The 25,341-nt window shown below is 43.1% G+C and overlaps 1 protein-coding gene across 1 annotated transcript in view; it reads left to right on the plus strand.

The window, feature by feature from the left end:
* KCNK13 (potassium two pore domain channel subfamily K member 13) overlaps window positions 1-25,341 on the plus strand; it is a 128,519-nt gene that overhangs the window by 20,391 nt on the left and 82,787 nt on the right. The window lies entirely within an intron of this gene.

Raw genomic sequence — 25,341 nt, forward strand, 5'->3', positions numbered from 1 at the left:
TCTTTGTATCTCCAGCCCCAGGTTTCCCCATTAGGATACTCCTCACCCCAGACTGTCTGGGATCACCTGTTTTGGATTCCCCAGGGCTAAGAGAAAGCCCTAAATAGCTAACCGGCCCTTGTCCATTCCCTTAAAAAAAATCTGTGACCCTGGAGCAAGGTTTCTCCACCTCAACACAACTGGCATTTTGGACCAGAGTCTCCTCTGTTGTGGGGCAATCCTGTGCATCCTAGGGTGCTTAGCACCACCCCTGACAGTGTGCCCCTAGTTGTGACAACCAAAACTCTCCAAATGCCCCCTGGGAGAGAATGACTGCCCTAAAGGGAACCAAAGGATGAGAATCTGCCAGAAGAAAGAGTCTCTTTGGTTCTCTTCTTTCCGCAAGCCTTTCAGGCACTGCGAAGCGCTCAGTGCTGAGCACTGGGACCAAAGAGGAATAAGTCCAGGTTTCAGAAATTGGAAATATGTAGTGATTTCCATTAGTTGGGAAGTTCTAGGCCAAAGGCAAAATTTGGAAACACAAGATTGTGAGTGTGTGGTCCTCTCTCCCCAAACTTTAACTTCAATTATTAACTGCAAGGTGGGTTTTCTTTTTAAAAATACTTTTTCCATTAAAAATTCTTAATATGTATGCATTTGGATGCATTTTCAAATCATTTCAAAGTATTTAAAGTAAAAAACCAGTCTCCCTTTGCTCCCCCATCCTACTCTCCGGAAATAACCAACTCCAAGAGTTGGATGTGGATCTTTCCAGAATTGTTTTCTCATCCACAAACAAGTAAGCCCAAGCACACACACGAGTTCCTTCACACATATATGTGGTTCTTTATGTAGTTTTTGCAAATTCATTTTTTATACCTACTGATGGTTCTTCTTTAACAGCTTTATCAATGTATAATTCACATACCATAAAATTCATCTATTTAAGGTATACAATTCCGTGGTTTTTAGCATATTTACAGAGTTTTGCAACCATCATCACCATCAATTTTAGGACATTTCAAGTTCTGAAAAAAGAAACCTCATACCCTTTAGCGTTTGCCCCCTGTTATGGTTTGAATATGGTTTGTCCCCACGATAACTCATGTTGAGGCTTGGTCCCAGTGTGGCAGTGTTGGGAGGTGGCGCCTTGAAGGAATGATGAGGACATTAAGATCCATTAATGTCTTTCTCTCCAGACTGGGTTAGTTCTCTCAGGAATGGATTAGTTCCAGTGAGAGTGGATTGTTATAAAGGGAGGTTGCCTCTCATATTTTGCCTGTTTTCCTTTCCATTTCTCCACCATATTTTGATGCAGTGTGAAGCTCTCGCCAGAAGCCACTAGATTCAGTTGCTCAATCTTGAACTTCCCAGCCTGCAAAACCATGAGCTAAATAAACCTGTTTTCTTTTTCAAAACAGAGTCTCGCTTTGTTGCCCGAGCTGGAGTGCAGTGGCATGATCTCAGCTCACTGCAACCTCTGCTTCCTGCGCTTAAGTGATTCTCCTGCCTCAGCCTCCCCAGTAGCTGGGACTATAGGTGTATGCCACCACACCCAGCTAATTTTTTTTTTTTTTAGTAGAGACAGGGTTTTGTCATGTTGGCCAGGCTGGTCTTGAACTCCTGACCTCAGATGATCTGCCTATGTCAGCCTCCCAAAGTGCTAGGATTACAGGCATGAGCCACCGTGCCTGGCCTCCTCTTTTCTTTATTAATTATCTGGTCTCAGGTATTGTGTTACCTGAGCAACACATAATGAACTAAGACACTATCCCCTCCAGCCTTAGGCAACCAATAATCTACTTTCTATTTCTATAGATCTGCCTATTCTGGACATTTCATATAAATGGAATCATACAACATGTGGGCTTTTGTGACTGACTTCTTTCACTTAGCATGTTTTCAAGTGAGCCAAGTTGTAGCATGTATTAGTACTTCTCTCCTTTTTGTTGCCAGATAATATTCTGCTACATGGATGTACCACATTTTATTTATCAGTTAATCAGTTGATGGACATTTACATTGTTTCCACTTTTTAGCTACTATGAATAATACCATACAATGTCGAATAAGTTTATAAAAACGTATGTCCACAGAACACAAGTTTTCTGTGTGGACATATGTTTTCATTTCTCTTGAGCATGTAGGTTTGGAATTGCTAGGTCATGTAGTAACTCTATTCTTTATCTTTGGACAAACTTCCAAAATGGCTATAACATTGTATATTCCCACCGACAGTGTACAAGGGTTCCAATTTCTCTACACCCTTTCCAATACTTTACTATCTCTCTTTGGATGTGAAATAGTATCATATTGTGGTTTTGATTTGCATTTCTCTAATGACAAATGATACTGAGCATTTTTGTGTGTTTATTGGCCATTTGTATACTATCTTAAAAGAAAGATCTGTTCAGATTCTTTGCCCATCTTTTAATTGGGTTATTTGTCCTTTTATTATTGAGTTATGAAAGTGCTTTATATATTCTAGGTTCAAGTCCATTAACTGATATATGATTTGCAAATATTTCCCCCTTCTGTGGGTTGTCTTTTCACTATCTTCTTGATGTTCTTTGAAGCACCAAAGCTTTAAATTTTGATAAAGTCCAATTTATTGGATAGAGTTCTATTTTTCCTTTTGTTGCTTATGCTTTTAGTGTCATATTGTAAGAAACCATTACCTAATCTAAGGTCATGAAGATTTATACTTATGTTTTCTTCTAAGAGTTTTATAGTTTTGCTCTTACATTCAGGTTGTTGATCCATTTTGAGTTAATTTTTGTGCATGGTATGAAACATGGGTCTGCTGTGGTTTCAGTGTTTGTTTCCTCCACAACTCACATGGAAATTTAATTGCCATTATAACAATATAAAGAGGTGGGACCTTTAAGAGGTGATTAGGTGATGAGGGCTCTGCCCACTTGGATGGGATTAATTGTGTTATAAAAGGGCATGTTTGGCCTCCTTCTCTCTCTCCTTGCCTTTCCACGATGTGATGTATTCCCTCCTGTGATGACAGCAAGAAGACCCTTTCAAACTGTCAGTGTCTTGATCTTGGACTTTGAAGCCTCAAAATTCTAAGAAGTAAATTTCTGTTCTTTGTAAATTGCCCAGTCTGTGGTATTTTGTTATAACACCACAGAATGGACTAAGACAGGATCCAACTTAATTCTTTTGCATGTGGATATCCAGTTGTTCCAGCATCATTTGTTGAAAAGACTATTCTTAGCCCCATTTAATTGTTTTAGCACACTTGACAAAAATCAATTAACCATAAACATGAAATTGATATCTGGACTCTCAATTCTATTCCATTGACCTATCTTGTCTGTCCTTATTCTAGCATTGTGATTACTGTGGCTTTGTAGTAAATTTTGAAATCAGGAAGTGTGAGTCCTCCAATGTTGTTGGTTTTTTTTCCCCCAAGATTGTTTTGGCTATTCTGGGTCCCTTGAACTTCATGTGAATTTTAACATCAGTTTATCAATTACTGCAAAGAAGACTTACATTGAATTAATTTGGGGAATTTTGCCATCTTAACAATATTAAGTGTTCCAATCTATGAACATGGGATGTCTTTCCATTTATTTTGATCCTTTAATTTATTTAAACAATGTTTTATAGTTTTTTGGAGCATAAGTTTTGGACTTTAAAAAAATTTCTTAAGTCATTCATTATTTTAATGCTATTGCAAATGAAATGGTTTTCTTGATTTTATTTTGAATTGTTTATTGCAAGTGTGTAGAAATGGAATTAGTTTTTGCATGTTGGTCTTGTATCCTGTGGCCTTGCTACGCTAATGTATTAATTCTAAAAATTTTCAGTCAGTTCCTTAGGATTTTCTGTATACATGAATATGTCACCTGTGTGTCCAGATAGTTTTAATTCTTTCTTTCCCATCTGGATTTCTTTTATTTCCTTTATTTCATGCTTGACTAGAACTTCCACTGCAATGTCGAATAGAGATGATAAGAGTGGGCCTCTTTATCTTATTCCTGATCTTGAAGGAAAGTTTCAGTCTTTCACTATTGAGTATGAAATTGGTTTTGTAGATGGCCTTTACCAGGTTGAGAAAGATCCCTTCTATTTCTAGTGTGTTGAATGTTTTTATCTCAAAGAGCTGTTAGATTTTTGCCAAATTCTTTTTCCACATCTATTGAGATGATCATGTAGTTTTATTTTTTATGCTATTTATATAATGTTTTGCATTGATTTTTGTTTTTTATTATTATTCATTTATTTATTTATTTTGAGATGGAGTTTCACGTGTCCCCCAGGCTGAAGTGCAGTGGCGTGATCTTGGCTCACTGCAGCCTCTGCCTCCCAGGTTCAAGCGATTCTTGTGCCTCAGCTTCTGGAGTAGCTGAGATTACAGGCGTGTGCCACGACGCCCAGCTAATTTTTTGTATTTTTAGTAGAGATGGGGTTTCACCATGTTGGCCAGGCTGGTCTTGAACTCCTGACCTCAAGCAATCCACCCACTTTGGCCTCCCCAAAGTGCTAGGATTACAGGTGTGAGCCACTGTGCCCAGCCTAATTTTTGGATATTAAATCAATCTTAGACTCCTGAGATAAGTCCTACTTGATTATGGTGTATAATTTTTTTAATATGTTGCTGCATTTGGTTTGCTAATATTTTGTTTAGGATTTTTGCATCAGTATTCAAAAGAAATAGGCCGGGCATAGTGGCTTATTCCTGTAATCCTAGCACTTTGGGAGGCCGAGGCGAGTGGATCACCTGAGGTCAGGAGTTTGAGACCAATCTGGCCAACATGGCGAAACCCTGTCTCTACTAAAAATAGAAAAATTAGCTGGGCATGGTGGCACATGCCTATACTCCCAGCTACTCAGGAGTCTGAAGCAGGAGAATCACTTGAACCTGGGAGGCGGAGGTTGCAGTGAGCTGAGATCCATGCCATTGCACTCCAGCCTGGGTGACAGAGTGAGACTCTGTCTCAAAAAATATATATATATATATGTTTATTATTTATGTATATAAATTTATATATTATATATACTTATATATAATATATACTTATATAATTATATATTATATAAATTATATATATTATATACTATATATTATTATATGTTATATTATATATTATATATTATGTAGATATTATATAAATATATAATATATAAATTTATATCTATCTATCTACCTTTTTCCTTTTCTTGTGCCCTTTTTCCTTTTCTTATGCCCTTTGTCTTGTTTTGGTATCAGGATAATACTATAGATCTATAGAATTAGTTGGGGCATGTTCATTCGTAGTTCTTGTATCTTTGTGAGGTTGCCCAGGATACTTAACTATGATATGGATGTTCATTAATTTAACCATTCCTCCTATTGTAAGACATAGGTTGTTGCTAATTATTTGCTAGCACAACTGCTTTATACACCATATTTTCATTGTAGTATTTAAATTGTAAATATTTTATAGGTACTGCCAAGTTTTGGAGAATTTTTAAATTTAAATATTGTCAGCTAATTTGCAATAATCTTATTCTAACTGCTAACATATACTATATTTTTCCTCTCCTGTGGTACTATACAAAGAGCTCTACATAGATAAACTTTCATCCTATGAGGTAGGACTATTATTTTCCCCCATTCTATAGGTGAGAAAACTGAAGCACAGAGGTTACATAGCTTGCCCAAAGCCACACAGCTAGTAGGTGGTAAAACTTTGTTTCAAACTTTGTTCAGCCGTGATTTAAACTGGGAGAAGTGGTGGGTAGCCTCCAAGATAGTCAAAATTCTAGTGAAAACTGAGATAAAACCTATGGCCCCGGTTCAGTATTTCTTTTTGTCATCAGTGGATGTTTTTGTGTTTTATTTGATGTTACTGATGAATATATTTTGCAGGCTATTGCTTTGAAGAAACAGGGCTGCCAGGTTGTATACTAAGGAAGGCGTCTGGGGGTCCCATGCTTGGTTTGAATGGTGTCTTTCTTCCCTGCTTATCTCCTTAGAACTACACCCAGCACTCATCCCATATCAAATGTAAACCTCAGTTTGGTTCAGTCAGAATTTATTGAGTTCTTACTATTGGCCCAACCTGACTGCAGGAGTTCTTAAGCCAGGCCCATGAATAGAATTCAGAGCATCTGTAAATGTAGATGATAAAATAATTCCATCTTTATATTTACTGGCATCCAACTAACCCCTGAGGGACTAACCTTGAGCATGTCTTCCAATGATGAATGATGAATGTAGGTAACAACCCTGACATAGGATGAGCAGGGCCTGTAGCTTTGGCACCAGTGAAATCACGGATCCATTCCCTCCACCTGATAGTCAGGGCAGATCCCTTATCCTTCACCCTCACCACTACCTTAAAATCATGGTGGTTATTAGCCTTAATTTTATTATTTCATTTCATATATATATATATATATATATTTTTTTTTTTTTTTTAATTGAGATAGGGTCTCACTATGTTGCCCAGGCTGGTCTCAAACTCCTGGGCTCAAGCAATCTGCCTGCCTCAGCCTTTCAAAGTGCTGGGATTACAGGCAAGAGCCACTCGCCCAGGCCATTATTTCGTGGTTTAATAACAAAGCACATTTAATGTGTCGCACATTTATTTCATTGTTTAGTAACTGTGTTTTAATACAGCTGCTTTTGTAATTTTATACATTTTATTTCATTCATTAAAAATAAATTATTCTAAGAAGGGACCAATACACTTCCCCAGACTGCCAAAGGCTCTGGGTAGCAGAAAACAGGAATTGAGAACCAGACCAAGGTTAGGCTAGTTTTGAATGAAGAGAAAAAGGGAACCTGCCACTGCCTCCATCCCCGCTTCTCATGATAGAGCATTCATCCACTTGTAGTTGTTTGAAAACGGACTTGCAACACTCTTGTTGCTCAATCACTGTGCATAATCTCAGCTCTTTGTGATGATTCAGAAGCCATTTCAGGATGTTTCCAGGTGCTGAGGGTCATCATTGGCAGCATAATTTACCACAGTCCCTTAGAGCAGTGGGGGAAGAAGCAAGCATTTGGAAATGTCCTATTTATAGAGTACCCTTTGTACAGTGTAGGGGACTTTGTTCAGAGTTCCTGCCCTGCTCCCTTGTCTCTGCCTTCTCAGCTAGTGATGATGTCCTTCTGGTGCTTAGCCCACCACCTACCCTGTGGTTTCAGCATGCCATGTATACTTGGCTGTAAATGCTGATTTTGGAATATATAATATTGCTTCTTGGTGATTCAGTGCTACTTCTTGCTTAAGTTTATTTATTTATTTATTTATTTTTATTTTTTAATTTTTGAGACCGAGTCTCACTCTATCACCCAGGCTGGAGTGCAGTGGTGTGATCTCAGCTCACTGCAACCTCCACCTCCTGGGTTTAAGAGGTTCTTACACCTCAACCTCCCGGGTAACTGGGATTACAGGTGTGTGCCACCATGCCTGGCTAATTTTTGTATTTGTAGTAGAGACAGGGTTTCACCATGTTGCCCAGGCTGGCTTCTTGCTTAAGTTTAAATTAGAAATTGCCACTGGCCTTGGACCAAAGGCAACATGCTTTATTAGGTCCACAGATGTTGATGAGTTGGTAAATGTTTAACAACAAGCTTAAAAAAAAAAAAAAAGAAAGAAAGAAAGCTCTGATTCATAGCATTTGCCTGTTTCTGTGGTGTAAATATTCCCACAATGGCTGATTTCAAGCCACAAAAGTGAAGTCCCCGAAGGCAGAAGGCAGAATAGAGAAGAGTTGTGCACAGTCAGCTCTCAGGCGCCTTTCCCAGCCAGCTCCACCTCACTGCTGTGGACCTCAGAGTGCTTGAGAAAACCTGAATTCACTGTTAACTTTTTAACATCAGATTTCCCAGTTGAAATATAGATTTCTGATTTCTCTTGGGAAAATGGAAAATCTGGCAATGTCAGGCCCACATTCCTCTGTGCCAGCCATTCACTGAAGAGGAGCTACAGATGATCCCTTTGGGGAGTGATATGGTTTGGCTCTGACCCCACCCAAATCTCATCTTGAATTGTAACTCCCACAATTACCACGTGTCATGGGAGGAACCTGATGGGAGGTTATTGAATTATGGGGTTGAGTCTTTCCTGCACTATTCTCATGATAGAGAATGAGTCTCATGAGATCTGATGGTTTCAGAAACAGGAGTTTCCCTGCACGAGCTCTTTGCTTGCCACCATCCATGTAAGACTTGACTTGCTCCTCCTTGTCTTCTGCCATGATTGTAAGGCCCCCCAGCCATGTGGAACGTAAGTCCATTAAACCTTTTGTTCTTCCCAGTCTCGGATATGTCTTTATCAGCAGCATGACAACAGACTAATAGAGTAAATTGATACCAGTAGAGTGGGGCATTGCTGAAAAGATACTTGAAAATGTGGAAACAACCTTGGAACTGGGTAACAGGCAGAGACTGGAACAGTTTGGAGGGCTCAGAAAAAGACAGGAAAATGTGGTAAAGTTTGGAACTTCCTAGAGACTTGTTGAATAGCTTGGACAAAAATGCTGATAGTGATATGAACAATAAGGTTCAGGCTGAGGTGGTCTCAGACAGAGATGAAGAACTTGTTGGGAACTGGAGCAAAGATGACTCTGGTTATGTTCAGCAAAGAGACTCAAGGCATTTTGCCCCTGCCCTAGAGATTTGTGAAACTTTGAACTTGAGAGAGATGATGTAGGGTGTTTGGCAGAAGAAATCTCTAAGCAGCAAGGCATTCAAGAGGTGCTATTAAAGGTGCTGTTAAAGGCATTCAGTTTTATAAGGGAAATAGAGCATAAAGTTTGGAAAATTTGCAGCCTGACAATATGATAGAAAAGAAAATCCCATCTTCCGAGGAGAAATTCAAGCTGGCTGCAGAAATTTGCATAAGTAACAAGGAGCCAAATGTTAATCCCAAAGACAATGGGGAAAATATCTCCAGGGCATGTCAGAGGTTTTCACAGTAGCCCCTCCCATCACAGGCCCGGAGGCCTAGGAAAATAATGGCTTTGTGGGCCAGGCCCAGGGTCCCCGTGCTGTGTGTAGTCTAGGGATTTGGTGTCCTGTGTCCCAGACAATCCAGCCATGACTAAAAGGGGCCAAGGTACAGCTCAGGCTGTGGCTTCAGAGGGTGCAAGCCCCAAGCCTTGGTAGCTTCCATGTGGTGTTGAGCCTGCAGGTGCACAGAAGTCAAGAATTGAGGTTTGGGAACTTCTGCCTAGATTTCCGAGGATGGTGGAAATGCCTGGATGTCCAGGCAGAAGTTTGCTTGAAGGGGCAGGGCTCTCATGGAGAACCTCTGCTAGGGCAGTGTGGAAGTGTGGGGTTGTAGCCCCAAAAAGAGTCCCTACTGGGGCACCACATAGCAGAGCTGTAAGAAGAAAGCCATTATCCTCCAGACCCCAGAATGGTCAATCCACCGACCGCTTGCACCGTGTGCCTGGAGAAGCCAGACAATACCAGCCATGAAAGCAGCCGGGAGGGAGGCTGTGTCCTGCAAAGCCACAGGGGCAGAGCTGCCCAAGACCATGGGAACCCACCTCTTGCATCAGCATGATCTGGATGTGAGACATGGAGTCAAAGGAGATAATTTTGGAGCTCTAAGATTGGACTGCCCTGCTGGATTTCAGACTTGCATGGGGCCTGTAGCCCCTTTATTTTGGCCAGTTTCTCCCATTTGGAGTGGGTATACCCAATGCCTGAACCCCCATTGTATTTAGGAAGTAACTAACTTGCTTTTGATTTTACAGGCTTATAGGCAGAAGGCCCTTGCCTTGTCTCCGATGAGTTGTTGGACTGTAGACTTTTGAGTTAATGCTGAAATGAGTTAAGATTTTGGGGGACTGTTGGCAAGGCATGATTGGTTTTGAAATGTGAGGACATGATATTTGAGAGGGGCCAGGGCAGAATGATATGGTTTGGCTGTGTCCCCACCCAAATCTCATCTCGAATTGTAACTCTCACAATTCCCACGTGTCATGGGAGGAACCCAGTGGGAGGTAATTGAATCATGGAGGTGGGTTTTCCCATGCTATTCTCGTGATAGTCAATGTGTCTCATGAGATCTGGTGGTTTTAAAAACAGGAGTTTCCCTTCACAAGCTCTCTTTGCCTGCCGCCATCCATGTAAGGCGTGACTTGCTCCTCCTTGCCCTCTGCCATGATTGTGAGGCCTTCCCAACCATGTGGAACTATAAGTCCATTAAACCTCTTTTTTGCCAGTCTCGGGTACATCCTTATCAGCAGCATGAAAACAGAATAATACAGGGAGCTCAGTGCTTCTTCTGGTCCCACCTGCCTAGGCTGAGTGTCACCTGCCATTCATCTCTATGTTTGACCTCTTTCCTGTCCCTTGGCTTAAGTGCCGAGGTTCCTCTTGTCTCTGAGATATGTGAACCAAGTGATCTTATCACCTATATTTTTAATCAGAATCTCAAGAAAGAGTTAGAGGGCCCCACATGATATTATTTTTTTAAATTGCATCCAGTTTGATCATGGAGCAGTCAAGGTTTTCCTGATGGGGTGCATGGAGATTTTATTCCATTCTTGTTGATTTCCCTCTGGGTGTCCCAATCAGTAGGCGCAAGAGCTTTTCCACTTAGGATATTTAATTAATGAGAATCGAACCAGTAAAGAATGAACTCTATGGCTGGCTAAAGGTTTTCCTATGGGAAATTAAGACCCACTAACTGGAAATGGTGAAAAGTGACAAGTTCAGAGGAAACTCAGTACAGTCATTAAAAATGTATCAAGTCCTATACAGTAGCCAGTTGACACAGCACAGTCAAAGAAAAATAGCATCTCTAAGGTCTTGTTGGATACCATCCATGTTGATTTTGGATAATGCCCAAAAGCCTGTTTCTGGGGGAAAGACTGCTCTTAAACCTGGAATGCAGAACACTGGGCATGCCAAATGCCTCATTATTTATGAGTTCCATGCAGACAGTGATGCATGAAGGGTAAAAGACATGCCAATACCCTCTTCTCGGTCGGGTAGAGTGCTCCTGAAGATGATTTAGGAAGTGAGGTTTGAAACAGAGTCTATGGGGAGAGTCCTGGAGTTACCAATGCTGGCAGGGGAGAAGGAGAAGACCATCAGAAAAGCAGTGGTAGCTATCTTAAGAATTGCATTATTATGTACTTACCTAAACGTTGGCAAGAATGCTGTTATTTAAGAATAAAATCAATTTCATTTTGGGAAAGAGAACTCCTTTTTTTTTTGAGACAGAGTCTCACTCTGTCCCCCAGGCTGGAGTGCAGCGGCACGATCTCAGCTCACTGCAAGCTCTGCCTCCAAGGTTCACGCCATTCTCCTGCCTTAGCCTCCCGAGTAGCTGGGACTACAGGTGCCCGCCACCACACCTGGCTAATTTTTTGTATTTTTTAGTAGAGATGGGGTTTCACCATGTTAGCCAGGATGGTCTCGATCTCCTGACCTCGTGATCTGCCCGCCTTGGCCTCCCAAAGTGCTGGGATTATAGGCGTGAGCCACCGCACCCAGCCGGGAGCTCCATTCTTAAAGACACTTTTTGCAAACATTTACCTTGCAAAACATTTGTAGTGACTCCTCTGTGAACAACTCTATGTTGATTGGGAGGTAGAGAGAAACCCACTGCTAAACTACATCCATCTGTGCAGGTTTTTCTTTCTAATAATTGATATTCCATGAAAAGAGGAGAGGCTTTGTCATGGGGAAAATGTAGGTTATGAAACACAGATGCAGTAAGGGCACACTTAAAAAGAAAGAACAACACTGAGGTTTGCAGGCAAGACATAAGGAAACATGGAGGACAGAGGTCAAAGGGAGCATTTTGGAGGAGCAGGAAAGCCCTCTAGTGATTAAGAGGATGGATGGGATCAAAAGATACAGAAGACCAGCTTTTCAGAATTGAGTGTTTTCATTTCTCTGCCTTTAAAGAAGCATCACAAGGCCAGGCTTGGTGGCTCATGCCTATAATCCCAACACTTTGGGAGGCCAAGGAGGGAGGAGTTTGAGACCAGCCTGGGCAACATAGCAAGATCCCATCTCTGCAAAAACTAAAAAATTAGCTGGGCCTGATGGTGCATGCCTGTAGTCTCTCTACTCCTACTCAGGAGGCTGAAGTGGGAGGTTTGCTTGAGCCCAGGAGGTTGAGGCTGCAGTGAGCCATGATCATGCCACTGCACTCTAGCCTGGATGACAGAGTGAGACCCTGTCTCCAAAAAAAAAAAAAAAAAAAAAAAAAAAGCATCACGATACTCAGAAACAGGCGAGGGAGACTAAACACCCACCATTTCTTAGACCCTTAATTTGCGCTGGGTGCTAAGCTTCCTCTGGGTATGGGGTGGACACTCCAAATAGGGGCCCCAATTCCAGTAATTAAATGTGTTGAGCCAGGCACTGCACTAAGTGCTAGTGTAAGTGCATCATCTCATTGGATCCTCACAACAACACTCCATGCAAGATGAGGAAACTGAGACAGGAAATTTGCTCCTCACTGCACAGCCAGCAGAAAGAGAGGCAGATCCGCTTGGCTCCAGGGACCACGCTTCTTCTAGATGTCTGTGTCACCCTCAAAGCCTCAGATTGTATTGTGAACTAATTAACTAGTTGAGCAGAACGTTCCCCAAACACATGGTGTAGAATTGCTATTGTTCTCCCAGCATTGATGAAGAAAATTAACTCGCAATAATATCAGTTGGAGATGGAGTCAGTCCCATTTCCACTTGATTTTATTCTTCCTTGATAGTTTTCTGAATAACAGCCTGTTACTATTGCCCTGATTTCTCTTTGCCACCTCTACATTTTAAACAAATCTAGGGCAAGTCAGGAAGCAGGATGGATGCTTTTGATGCTGTATTCCGAGGCACCCCTGGTCCTCCCCAGCGTGCCCAGCCTAAATTAGATGAAGTGGAAATGTTGCAAAAGGGCTGAAGGGGCCCCCATGGAGAGCAGATGGTGGTTGGGGTTATTTGAGGTTTCCTGTGGAGATTCTCTGTCTCCCATTCACTTGCAGAGAACATTATCGGCTGTCTCAGTTCCATAGGGTGGCATCCCTCCCAGCCATCCTCCCAGAGCATTCTAAAGTTTCCTTATTCATGGGTGGAGATTTATGTCAAATCCTCATTCCTGGAACTCTGGAATACAGTCTGAAGTCTTGATATTTGGATTGCCTTGAATGTGCTTATTCTGTAACTGAATAAGTGCCTAGCATTTGGTAATACTGATTTATTATATAATTGACTTGCCATATTGGGATTTGTTTTAATGGGATTTGCAGGGGATGCCATTTTCCACCTCTGGCCTCTTTCTCTCATGACAGCAGATCTCTTCTGCTTGAGCTTTCACTCCATGGAGAAGGGTGAGACAGACATCTCTGAGGTCATGCTGTCTGCATGGAACCAGGAGCTCCTTGTCTGTCTCTATCTCATTCCCCTGTGTGTGCCTGCACCTTGCACAGGGCTGGCATGCCATAGGCCTCAGTAAATATTTCCTGAGTAGATGAATCAATGGAAACTACATCCCATCTGCTTTGACTATAATGTCCTTGCATTGTCTCCACTGAATGAGAACCAGGTATTCACATGACCTCCCAAAGTAATTGTTTCTTCTGACAGCCCCAAGTACTATGAGCCAGCCATAACACTTGTCTAGTGTTTGCTCAATTGAATTTTCACCAGTGAGGCAAATACGAAGGGCTTGATTTTCATAATGAAACAGATTCTATTTCTTGTAATCTATGAGTCAACATCAGAGTATGGAGTACTTGCTTAACTTGTTTCCTCTTCCTGTGGCTAAACCAGATCAAGTCCTAGCTCACATCAAGTCCTAGCTCCAGTCAACTGGAAGGAGACAAGACTCAGTCCACATGTCAGGGGCAGCACAGCACCACTGGGTTTATTTGGCACCTGGAGGATGATGGTCTTCATTATCAGGGACTTTTCTTTTTTTTCTTTTTTTCTTTTTTTTTGAGATGGAGTCTCACTGTCGCCCAGGCTGGAGTGCAGTGGCGCGATCTCAGCTCACTGCAAGCTCCGCCTCCCGGGTTCACGCCATTCTCCTGCCTCAGCCTCCCGAGTAGCTGGGACCACAGGCGCCCACCACCACGCCCGGCTAATTTTTTGTATTATTAGTAGAGACGGGGTTTCACCGTGTCAGCCAGGATGGTCTCGATCTCCTGACCTCGTGATCCTCCTGGCTCGGCCTCCCAAAATGCTGGGATTACAGGCGTGAGCCACCGTGCCTAGCCTATCAGGGACTTTTCTAAGAATTAAAGTTTTGTCTAGAATTGTGTTTGTCCCAAATTGTTTTTATCTTAACCATTTTGGTGAAAGCATTTAAAATAAATGGATTACGTGTTATCCCACCTCTTCAAAAAATGTGTGCCAAATATAATTTAAGCCCTTTTGGATGTTTGAAGTTCATCTTTATGGGCAGCGAATCACAGCGTCTCTGTCAAAAAAGGCAACACCATCAAGGAACCACTGCGGCTAGCTTTATTTGTCCCTACATTAATCTGTGATATCTAGAGTCCTCTCTTTTCTCAGATGTCCTTTTGTGCTGAGATCAAGTGGCTCTTTCTAACAGCGGTGCATGGTACAATCTCCTAGGAAACTAAAAAAAATGTATAACTGCCATGAAGACTTGACTGGGCTTTTGATTCAGTAGCTCTGAGATAGAGCCTTCGTAGCGCCATTTGAAACAAACACCAAAACTTCCTAAGGCGATTCTGATTTTTGCTCTTCCTTGAGAGTCAGTGTTATAGTCAACATATCTTCTGCTGCTTCTAATCAGCTATCTTATTTTTTTTCAGATGTGTTTGGGTGAAGACCCCAGAAGGGCCTCTTTTTTCTTTTTCCCTAGTAAGTTAGAGCAGTTATTCTCAAACTTGTTCAGATGGTCTAAGAGTGGAAAAACTTAAGCTGTTTTTTTTTCTATTCTCTCACTCAACAACGATCAACACAGAAGGCTTCTGTGACCAGAAGTGTGAGGGTATTATCCTATATATCAAGCAAGCCGGCGTCCTCTGCAGCAAACACCAGCTGGATGTCTTCTAATTCAGTTCAATTCTGACACTATCTATCTGGAGATAGAGTCAGATCTCACAGGTCGAGGGCTCAGTCCCTAACCTGCCCCCCACCTTCAGGTGTCAACTGCAGGCTCCATGTTTGACCTGTGCTTCTGACTGACTAGCAATAAATCGGGTCCCACAGCTCCCTCCTTGGGTTTGCTTACTTTGCTAGAGTGGCTCACAGAACTCAGGGAAACACTTAGGTTTACTGGTTTACTATAAAGGATATTACAAAGGATACAGATGAAGAGATGCATAGGATAACACCTATAGGAAGAGGTGTGGAGCTTCCAAACCCTCTCCAGGGTGAACCACCCTCCAGGAACATCCATGTGTTCAGCTATCTGGAAGCTCTCCAAACCTTGTCCTTTGGGGTTTTTATAGAGACTTTATTATATAGACATGATTGATTAAACCATTGGCCATTGGTGATCAACTCAGCCTTCAGCTCCTCTCCCCTCCCTGGAGGTTGCGGTGTGGGGCTTTAAGTCCCAACTCTCTAATCATGCCTTGGTCTTTCTGGTGACCAGCCCCATTCTGAAACTACCTAGGGGCTGCCAGTCAACAGTCAACTCATTAACATACAAAAAGACATCACATTAGAGATTCTACAGATTTTAAGAGTTATACATCAGGAACCAGGGACAAAGACCAAATATGTATTTTACAATATCACAGGTGGTGAGATGCCTGAATTCTTAGTCCTCTTTGCAAAATACAATAAAACATAATAAATTATTCTCTTGTAAAAACTAGGAACAATTTTATTAGCAGTATATATGACCGTGTTTTCTGTATTATCTTAGTCAAGACCCTTTTGCTTGCAAATATTAGGAACTCACCTGAATCAGCTCAAGACAAATTGTTGATTGTATTGTAAGGATACATACAGGGGTAGTTCATGGAACTGCAGAGCAGGAAGCAAATTTGAGACTCACAACAGTGCTAGGCCAGAAAGTGGAGAATCAGCAAGAATTGGCAGCCATTTTCTTGGGCTCTTGCCTTTGCTTCTCTCTTTCTTTTGCTTTTGACTTCTGCTTTCTGCTTCTTCTCATTCTTGGCTGCTGATCGCCACCCCTCAGCCCTGAGTTTTTGTCCCCTCAGTTGAAACAACTAACGATGACTGCCTACTGTTTCTTAATCCCAAGTTACATTCCTGAGAGAATCTGATTGGCCAAATATGGGGGTCAGGTGTTTATCCCTTGTCCACTGAGGTGCATCTTCGGGGCTTGGATCCAGCAGCACAAACATGGCTGCCACACGAAGTACTCAGGAAAGGGGAGTGGGAGATGAAACTCAAACCTTGTTTTCTATATTTTGTTCTACCTCTTACCATAAACCCTCCTTCCTATACACCCAGAAATGCCTCTGCCCAATAGAACCAGCTATCTTAGTTCATCCTGTGTTGCTATAACAGAAGTGAGACTGGGTAATTTATAAAGAAAAGAGGTTTCTTTAGTTTATAGTTTTGGAGGCTGGAAGTTCAAGGGCATGACCCTGGCTTCTGGCAAGGGCTTCTGTGGTGCATCTTAACATGGTGAAGGTCAAAGGGGAAGCAGACAGGCATGAACCCCAGGGGCATTCTGGCTTTATAACAACCCACTGTCGAGGGAACTGATCCATTCCCATGGAAACTAATCCAGTCTCACCAAAGCGAGAACTCACTCAATGCCACAAGAATGACATCAAGCCATTCATGAGGGATCTGCCCCCCTGTGACCCAAACACCTCCCTCTAGGCCCCACCTTCCACCACCACCACATTGGGGATCAAATTTCAGCATGAATTTTGTTGGGGACATATTCAAACCATAGCCAAACAATAGCACCAGCCATCTCATTGACTGCCACAAACTGTATTCCCCATCCCTGATGGGAGAATATTCAAAGTCCTGTTGAGCTGCAGCACGCAGAGGCTCACGCTCCCCAGATATGAATGCTCACCAGCTGCCATTTGTGGACTAAGCAATCAAATTAAACCATGCACAACACGCCCAGTATACAATACTGGAAGAAAAACAAGACAATGGCAATGAACCATTCCTCTTTAGAAAAAGAAATAGGGTATAGGAACCCCCATGTATCTCTCATCCAGTTATTAGCCATTAGTAATGAGTATATAATGAGGGGCAGAGGAAGGGGAAATGGGACTGTTTAAATCCAGACCTGCTCAAACTAACATAAGCAAACAAGGAGAATTCATCACAAGGATCCAGGTCTCTCTCTCTCTCTCAGTGTTCCAGGGCAGAAACTTCCCTCCTGGGGCGGGGATGACTCTGTCTATCTCTAGGCCTGCATCTCATGCATCTGCCTCATGTGTCTGTCTATATGCTCCATGTGCCACACACTCACCTGTGGGTTCCTCATAGACTTTAAAATGTGAATTCAGAAAACCTGGATGTTCCCAAGTACCACGGGGGCCACACATCATTTCCAGTAACACATGGAAGACAGTGTATTTTATTAATGACTATTTAATTGGCATTTATTATTTATTTCCATTTTTGTTTATTTATTTAAGTGGCACACAAAAATACTCTGATTTCTTGGCTCTCATTGCTTAGGGTGAAGTTAAAGTTTTGAAGTGCTATAATTTATATAACAATATTAAGCACATGACCACGCAGGCTGAAGGTCAATGTGGTCACATCACAGAGAAAGTCCTTCTGGAGACCATGAAAACCCCATCTACGGCTGGGCATAGTGGCTCACGCCTGTAATCCCAGCACTTTTGGAGGCCGAGGTGGGCGGATCACCTGAGGTCAGGAGTTTGAGACCGGGAGTCCTGAGACCAGGAGTTATAACCCGGGAGGTGGAGGTTGCAGTGAGGCGAGATCATGCCACTGCACTCCATCCTGGGCGACAAAGTGAGACTCAGTCTCCAAAAAAAAAAAAGAAAACACATTGCACTGGGGATGGAATTGTCCCCCTTAATTGATTTCTCTCTCATTACCAAGGAGTACTAGGATTCTACTGCGAATCTTTAGAAAATAATTTTATATTTACCGTTGAAATTAAAGAACAAGGCCAGGCGCGGTGGCTCACGCCTGTAATCCCAGCACTTTGAGGGGGCCGAGGCAGGTGGATCATGAGATCAGGAGTTCAAGACCAGCCTGGCCAAGATGGTGAAACCCCATCTCTACTAAAAATACAAAAATTAGCCAGGCGTGATGGCAGGTGCCTGTATTCCCAGCTGCTTGGGAGGCTAAGGCAGAGAATTGCTTGAACCCAGGAGGCAGAGTTTGCAGTGAGCCGAGAGTGTGCCTGCACTCCAGCCTGGGTGGCAGAGTGAGACTCTGTCTCTATAAAAAATTTTTTAAAAATTAAAAAAAAAATCACCTATTCAGAGTGACCACTTACGTTTTTGTGCGATTCTTCCCAAACACTGTGTGTATGATTGTAACATAGTTGAGATGAGATATTTTTAAATATGTTAGTCCACTCTGCTTTCTCAGTCAGTCGAGTTTTCTCAGCGCAGTTGAACTTTCACGTGAGGAATGTTCAGGACTGTGCATTGCCTCTGACATTGTTAGGAGTAACGGCCGGTGTAGAGGCTGTCAGACATGGAACTCTTCACCCTTATTCAAGATACCCCTTGGTGGCTTTGTCAATGTCCTAAATAAACTCTGCTGCATCTTGTTTCTTGTTAATGACCTCTTTTTCCTACAAGTTGAGTATATGAAAAATTCCAAGAAAAATAGAATGCTCATGGATTTGGCTCCAGGAGATTGAGGATTGATTTATCCCTAGAGTGAGTTATTAGAAAGGTGTTTCTGGCTCAACAATTGGCCGTATATATAGCATCAAGTTTCCCATTTGGGACAACTAGGGAGAAAAGTGCTGATTGTTTAGGCAAATGTTGAGGACTCTAGATGGAAGTCATTGCAATTGCACAGCTAAGTAAACCCTGCGTAATTGAAGCAGCAAGCCAACAGCCGTGACAACCTGACCACACAGCAGATAAACAGACGGACAATAGGTGGGTGAGGTGTTTACAGAATTCTTCACGAGGATCGGGGACCTCTGCTCAAGGGGGAGGGTCCCAAAGCCACATCCTTTCTCATACCAAACCAACATAATTTTTCCTTCCAGGGGAGGTAAAAAGCAGGGCAGACTGTCCCGAATTTGTGCTTATTTGGTTTTGACATACACACAAAACTCACATCTCCTTCCCTGATGGAGACTAAGAACCCAACTAACCACGCAGCTCTGGACTCTTCTGAAGCTGCTGTTCTGTTTGCACATTACCTAAGGCTCAGCTTGCTCCTGCCCTTCCCATCGCAAGCCAATATTAAATTAATTTGTATGTTCTGTGTTAGGAAGTACCGAGGGGCCAGAATAAAGTTTTTTGGAGTCAATCCCACTTTGGAGTTAATAGCATAGATAATCTACACTTGGATAATTAGGGTTTCGCCAGAGTAAAAAATAACTCAATGAAACTAAAAATATCTTCATTTAAGAACCTTGATGTAAACACGTGAGTCCATGTTTCCACCCAAGAAACTCTATAATAGGTGCCGTGGCTGCATTTTGGTGACCTGTTTATCACTGGCCAAGTCTCAAACCTCAGCAATGCTGGCCCTAATGACATCTAAACTGGAAGCTGATTCTGCATGAAATTACGTTCAACAAGCTACTTTTTGGCTGGTACTGGTGACCTCGGGGACATAAGGCCTACTTCTGTTTGCTGGAGAGAACATTGCCTACCTAATAGAAGAGGAAGGCCTAATCAGTCCCAAGGATGTTAGGGAGGCCGCAAAGTGTGAAGCAGTGGATTGAACAAAGGAAAGCAGTAATTTCATCAGATTAGTAGTGGCTATTTTTATAACTTTGATTTGTCCATGTGAAACAGAGGAATGACTTTGAAAAATAGTCTGAAGACCTGCAACTTTTAAAATTGTATTTGCATCTCAGCACTAGGTTGGTTGCTTTGCTTTTCTTGGGACGGGGCCTTGCTTTGTCGCCCAGGCTGGAGTGCAGCGGTATGATCACATCTTACTGCAGCCTCCAACTCTTGGGCTCAAGTGATCCTCCCACCTCAGCCTCTCGAGCAGCTGGGACCACAGGTGTGTGCCCACCATGCCTGGCCAATTGTTTTATTTATTTGTAGAGACAGAGTTTCACTATGTTGCCCAGGCTGGTCTTGAACTCTAGGGCTCAAGCAATCCTCCCACCTCAGCCTCCCAAAGTGCTGGAGTTACAGGTGTGAGCCACCGTGCCTGGCCAGCACGAGATATTTGAGTCAAGCAGATGCTTCCACATGCTTTAAAACTAAGGAGGTTGCAGTATATGATGGAATTATGTCATTCGAGGTGCTTCAGTCCCCTGTTCAGTTTCTCAGTCTGTAACATGGGGTGATAATAATCACACCTCAGAGTTGTTCTGAGGAGTAGACCAGGTGACATAGGCAGGGTGTTTGGAACCATGTCTGCTTCACAGTGAGCACAAAATACATTTTTGCCCTTGTTGTTCAGTCTGTCTCTGAAATCGCTTCTGGCACCAAATGGGCAGGAGATTTGATTTCTCTGAAATCTTGATCTGAAGTCCCAGCACGTCTCCACTCATATCTTGTCCCGGACCAGTGTGTTGTCCTCGTATGGCAAAACCAATACTTAGACGAGGGGGCAGGGGCATCACATTCAGAAATTCTCCCATGGGGTGCGACGCAGGAGAGGGATACAAGACTACAAATTGGGTTCAGGGTATACTGCTCTGGTGATGGGTGCACCAAAATCTCACCAGTTGGCCGGGTGTGGTGGTACAATCCCAGCACTTTGGGAGGCCCAGGCAGATGGATTGCCTGAGCTCAGGAGTTTGAAACCACCCTGTGCAACATGGTGAAACCCCATCTCTACTAAAATACAAAAAAATTAGCTAGGTGTGGTGGCGTGCTCCTATAATCCCAGCTACTCGGGAGGCTGAGGCAGGAGAACTGCTTGAACCCAGGAGGCGGAGGTTGCAATGAGCTAAGATCGTACCACTGCACTCCAGCCTGGGCAACAGAGTGAGACTCCGTCTCCAAAAAACAAAACAAAACAAAAAAAAAACCTCACAAGTCACCACTAAAGAACTTCCTTATGTAACCAAATACCACCTGTTCCCCCGAAAACCTATGGAAATATTTTCTTTTTTTTTGAAACGGAGTTTTGCTCTCGTTGCCCAGGTTGGAGTGCAATGGCGCGATCTTGGCTCACTGCAACCTCTGCCTCCCAGGTTCAAGCGATTCTCCTGCCTCAGCCTCCCAAGTAGCTGGGATTACAGGCATGTGCTACCACACCCGGCTAATTTTATATTTTTAGTAGAGATGTGATTTCTCCATGTTGGCCAGGCTGGTCTCGAGCTCCCGACCTCAGGTGATCCACCTACCTTGGCCTCCCAAAGTGCTGGGATTATGGGCATGAGCCAACGTGCCTAGCCAGAAATAAAAAATTTTTAAAAAGAAATCCCCCCATTGAAATGGACTCCTTCAGATCTATACGGGCTCCAGGAATTCCCTTTAAGGCAGAATGTACAGCTGTGATGTAGAGCTGGTAACAACACCAGCCAGCATACAGAAAGCTCACTGGCTGCAGATTCGGTTCATAACTCTCCCATCAACTATAGTATCTTCATTAATTGATGTAAAATTGAAGCTTAGAAGAATCAAGTAAGAATCTTGCCTGTGCTGCAATGCTGGGTGGCAAAGGCAGGATTTGATCCCAGATGATTGGACTCTAGCACCCATCATCTCAATCCCTACCCTATGCAGCCACCTTCAGGATGTTGTCTTCTCTCCTGTTGCCTTCCTGGTTATTGGGAGTCAATGACACGGAGAGTAGAGTCTCTCCCATGACCCCCTATGAAATTCCTCCCATTATTCCTCATAGCCTTTGGGAAGTGCTTTTCCCCAGAGCTTCTCAGTCAGTATGGCTGTGCTGTCTCAGATGTTAACACTGACTTTCTGTCTCCCTGTGGGTTGCTGTCTTCCAGTTGAGTTGCCAAGCTTTCATCTGAGATATTAGACATTAGATTTGGGGGAATTTTAGTTCTGTTAACATTCTGGGATTTTTTTCCCCCAACTTTTATTTTAGATACAGGAGGTACATGTGCAGGTTTGTTACATGGGTGTATTGTACTCAGGTAATAAGCATTATACCCAGTAGGTAGTTTTTCAACCCATGCCTCCCTCCCTCCCTGCTCTAGTAGTCTGCAGTATTTGTTATTCCCATGTTTATGTCTGTGGATGCTCAATGTTTAGCTCCCACTTATAAGTGAGAACATGCAGTATTTGGCTTTCTGTTCCTGTGTTATACACTTAGGATTATGACTGCCAGCTCCATCCACACTGCTGCAAAGGACATAATTTTGTCCTTTTTTAAGGCTGCATAATATTCCATGGTGTATATGTATAATACCACATTGTCTTAATCCAATCCACTGTTGATGGGCACCTAGGTTGATTCTATGTCTTTGTTATTGTGACTAGCAAGGTGAGGAACATACCAGTGCATTTATCTCTTTTGAAAAATGATCTATTTTCCTTTGATATATACCTAGGAATAGGATTTCTGGATCAAATGGTAACTCTAAGTTCTTTGAGAAATCTCCAAACTGCTTTCCACAGTGGCCAAAATTACTTACATTCCCACCAATAGTGTACAAGTGTTCCCGTTTCTCTGCAGCCTCGCCAGCATCTGTGGGATTTTAAGGGCAATCTGAGTTATTTTATCCAGGACCTTTTCCCATGAAAAATAATGCAGGTATTTTTGGAGATTCAAACACACATAAAACTAGAGCATCCTGTCCACCCCAGGGAGACAGACAGGTTTTCTTTTCTTGGGGAACGGAGTTTCGCTCTTGTCGGCTGTAATGCAATGGCGTGATCTTAGCTCACTGCAACCTCCACCTCCCGAGTTCAAGCGATTCTCCTGCCTCAGCCTCCCGAGTAGCTGGGATTATAGGCTCCCACTACCTTCCCCGGCTAATTTTTGTATTTTTAGTAGAGACGGGGTTTCACCATGTTAACCAGGCTGGTCTCAAACCCGGGACCTTAGGTGATCTGCCTGCCTTGGCCTCCCAAAGTGCTGGGATTACAGGCGTGAGTCACTGCACCAGGCCCAGACAGTTTTTTGTTGTTGTTGTTTCTCTCTCTCTCCTGGACCAGAGAGATCTCTAAGTGTATCTCCTACCTCTAAAGACTTTGCCCTTTCAGCTTCCATTCTCAGCAGCTCAGTGAGACATGGGCCATACCCAGATGTATAAGATCAGTCTCTAGGCTTCCTGAAGACCCTGTCTTTCCTCTTCACATTCCTGTTGGGCAGGAGTCAACTTCTCTTGTCTCTTTTTCTCTCCTGATCTTACCCTTTTCTGAAAACTCACTCATCTCGCTCCTCTACTCAATTTTCCTTTGACATGAATTTTTCTCTTCTCAGCCGAGCCTCCTAATCTTGTTCTTCCTCAAGGACACCTTGGAATAAAAGCCTGGCATGTCCCTGAGTGCCTCCTCCTCCTGTGAATGCCTTTTGGCCCCTCCCTGCATTCTTGTTGGGTGTCAGGAACTGCGTGGTTTCTGGGCCTTCTCTCCAGACCCCTTTTCCCCTCTTAAAACAGTAACATCTTTGAAATCTATGATCATATAGGCCATTCTTTGATGAGTTTCTGGAAACCTCACTGAAAACACATTGTCTGGAGACCGTTTTCTCTCTTGGCACAGCAGCACCCAGAAGGCAATAAGACACCTTGTCCCTGTCACACATACATTCCTATCTTTGGGGACTCTTGGGATTTGCTTGATAATAGTATCTTTTTTATGTCTTTGAAGGCTTTGTGTGATCACTTGATGAATCCTGCCAGAATTGTCTCACAAAGGTGATGTGCATTCTGTTTCTTTCCTGGGCCACATATCCTCCTGGGATGGTCAGATTAAGCCCAAGGGAGACGCCATCCTACCCAGGTTGGGCAAGGAAGGTGGAAGAGTCTTGGGGGTCCCTTTCCATATGAGGTGTCACTGTCTTGAACTTGGGGATCAGCTACTTTCTTTTCTTTTCTTTTTTTTTTTTTTTTTTTTGAGAGAGTCTCACACTGTCACCCAGGCTGGAGTGCAGTGGCACGATCTTGGCTCACTGCAACCTCTACCTCCCAGGTTCAAGCAATTCTCCTGCCTCAGCATCATGAGTAGCTGGGATTACAGGCATGCACCACCATGCCTGGCTAATTTTTGTTTTTCAGTAGAGATGGGGTTTCACCATGTTGGCCAGGCTGGTCTCAAACTCCTGACCTCCAGTGATCTTCACGCCTCAACCTCCCAAAATGCTAGGATTACAGGCATGAGCCACCAGCCAGGATCAGCTACTTTCCAACTCCATTTTGCTACATTAGGTAAATGGGTTACATAAATAGGGTGAGGTTGGGTCCATCCATCCATCCAAGGCACTCAGCAGCACCGTGTCTCTCATTCACGCTGATCTCCTGCCTCCTGATTGTCCAAGCTTGTTTCTGCTTTAGGCCCTTTTCTTCTCTCAGCCCTTTTTTCTCTCAGCTTTTTATAAAACTGGGTCCCCATCTTCAGCCTCACCTGAAGACATGAGATCTTCTCTCACCCCCTTGGTGAAGTAGTCCTCACCTCATTTATTCCCTCTAGAGTCCTCGCCTGAAATCACAGATGTTAGAGGAAAAAGGGGTCCCTTGACTTTAATATACAGGATAAATCAAGTGACAGAACAACCAACACTGGAGCAACACAAGTTTTTATACAGTTGATGGGGACATTCTGTGTATGCAAACTAAGTACCACCCACCCTGTGGCCCTGGATTGTGGTCGTTGAGGGTACTAGGGTACTCATGGAGTCCCAAGCTTTGAGTCTTTAACTACAAAATCCATTGTCTCCCCAAATCAAGGAAGTTGTTTTTTTTTTTCCTTTTGGCCATTTTTCTTGAAGACCCTTGAATCCAACTCTAAACAGACAAGGACAGGCAGCAATTTGTGTCCAAAGAGAGCCAGGCACAAGGGATCTGTTTATTTTATAGCTGTGATTTCTGCATACGAAAGAAAAGGTCCTAGGTTAAAAATGATAATAACAGTCCGACAAAGGTTTTATGCTTCCTAGTAAGACGGCATGATGTTCCAAATCATTGTCCAGGCCTTGGCAAAAGCAGGGGCATAGAAGGAGGTTTTCTATGGAGACAAGGAGCCCTCCAGAGACCTGGGCAGGCTGAGCTGGCAGTGCTGGTGGCAGGAGGCCAAGTCCTGGTTGGGTCTGAATTCATGGGTGTCTGGTTCTTCTGACACTAGTTATCCCTGTGACCTTGGGCATTCCATCTCCCTGGGTTTCAAGGCCTTTGAAAAATGAGGTGATTCAATCAGAATAGTTCTG

Source organism: Pan paniscus, chromosome 15 (assembly GCF_029289425.2).
Source record: "Pan paniscus chromosome 15, NHGRI_mPanPan1-v2.0_pri, whole genome shotgun sequence".
Taxonomy (NCBI): Eukaryota; Metazoa; Chordata; class Mammalia; order Primates; family Hominidae; genus Pan; species Pan paniscus.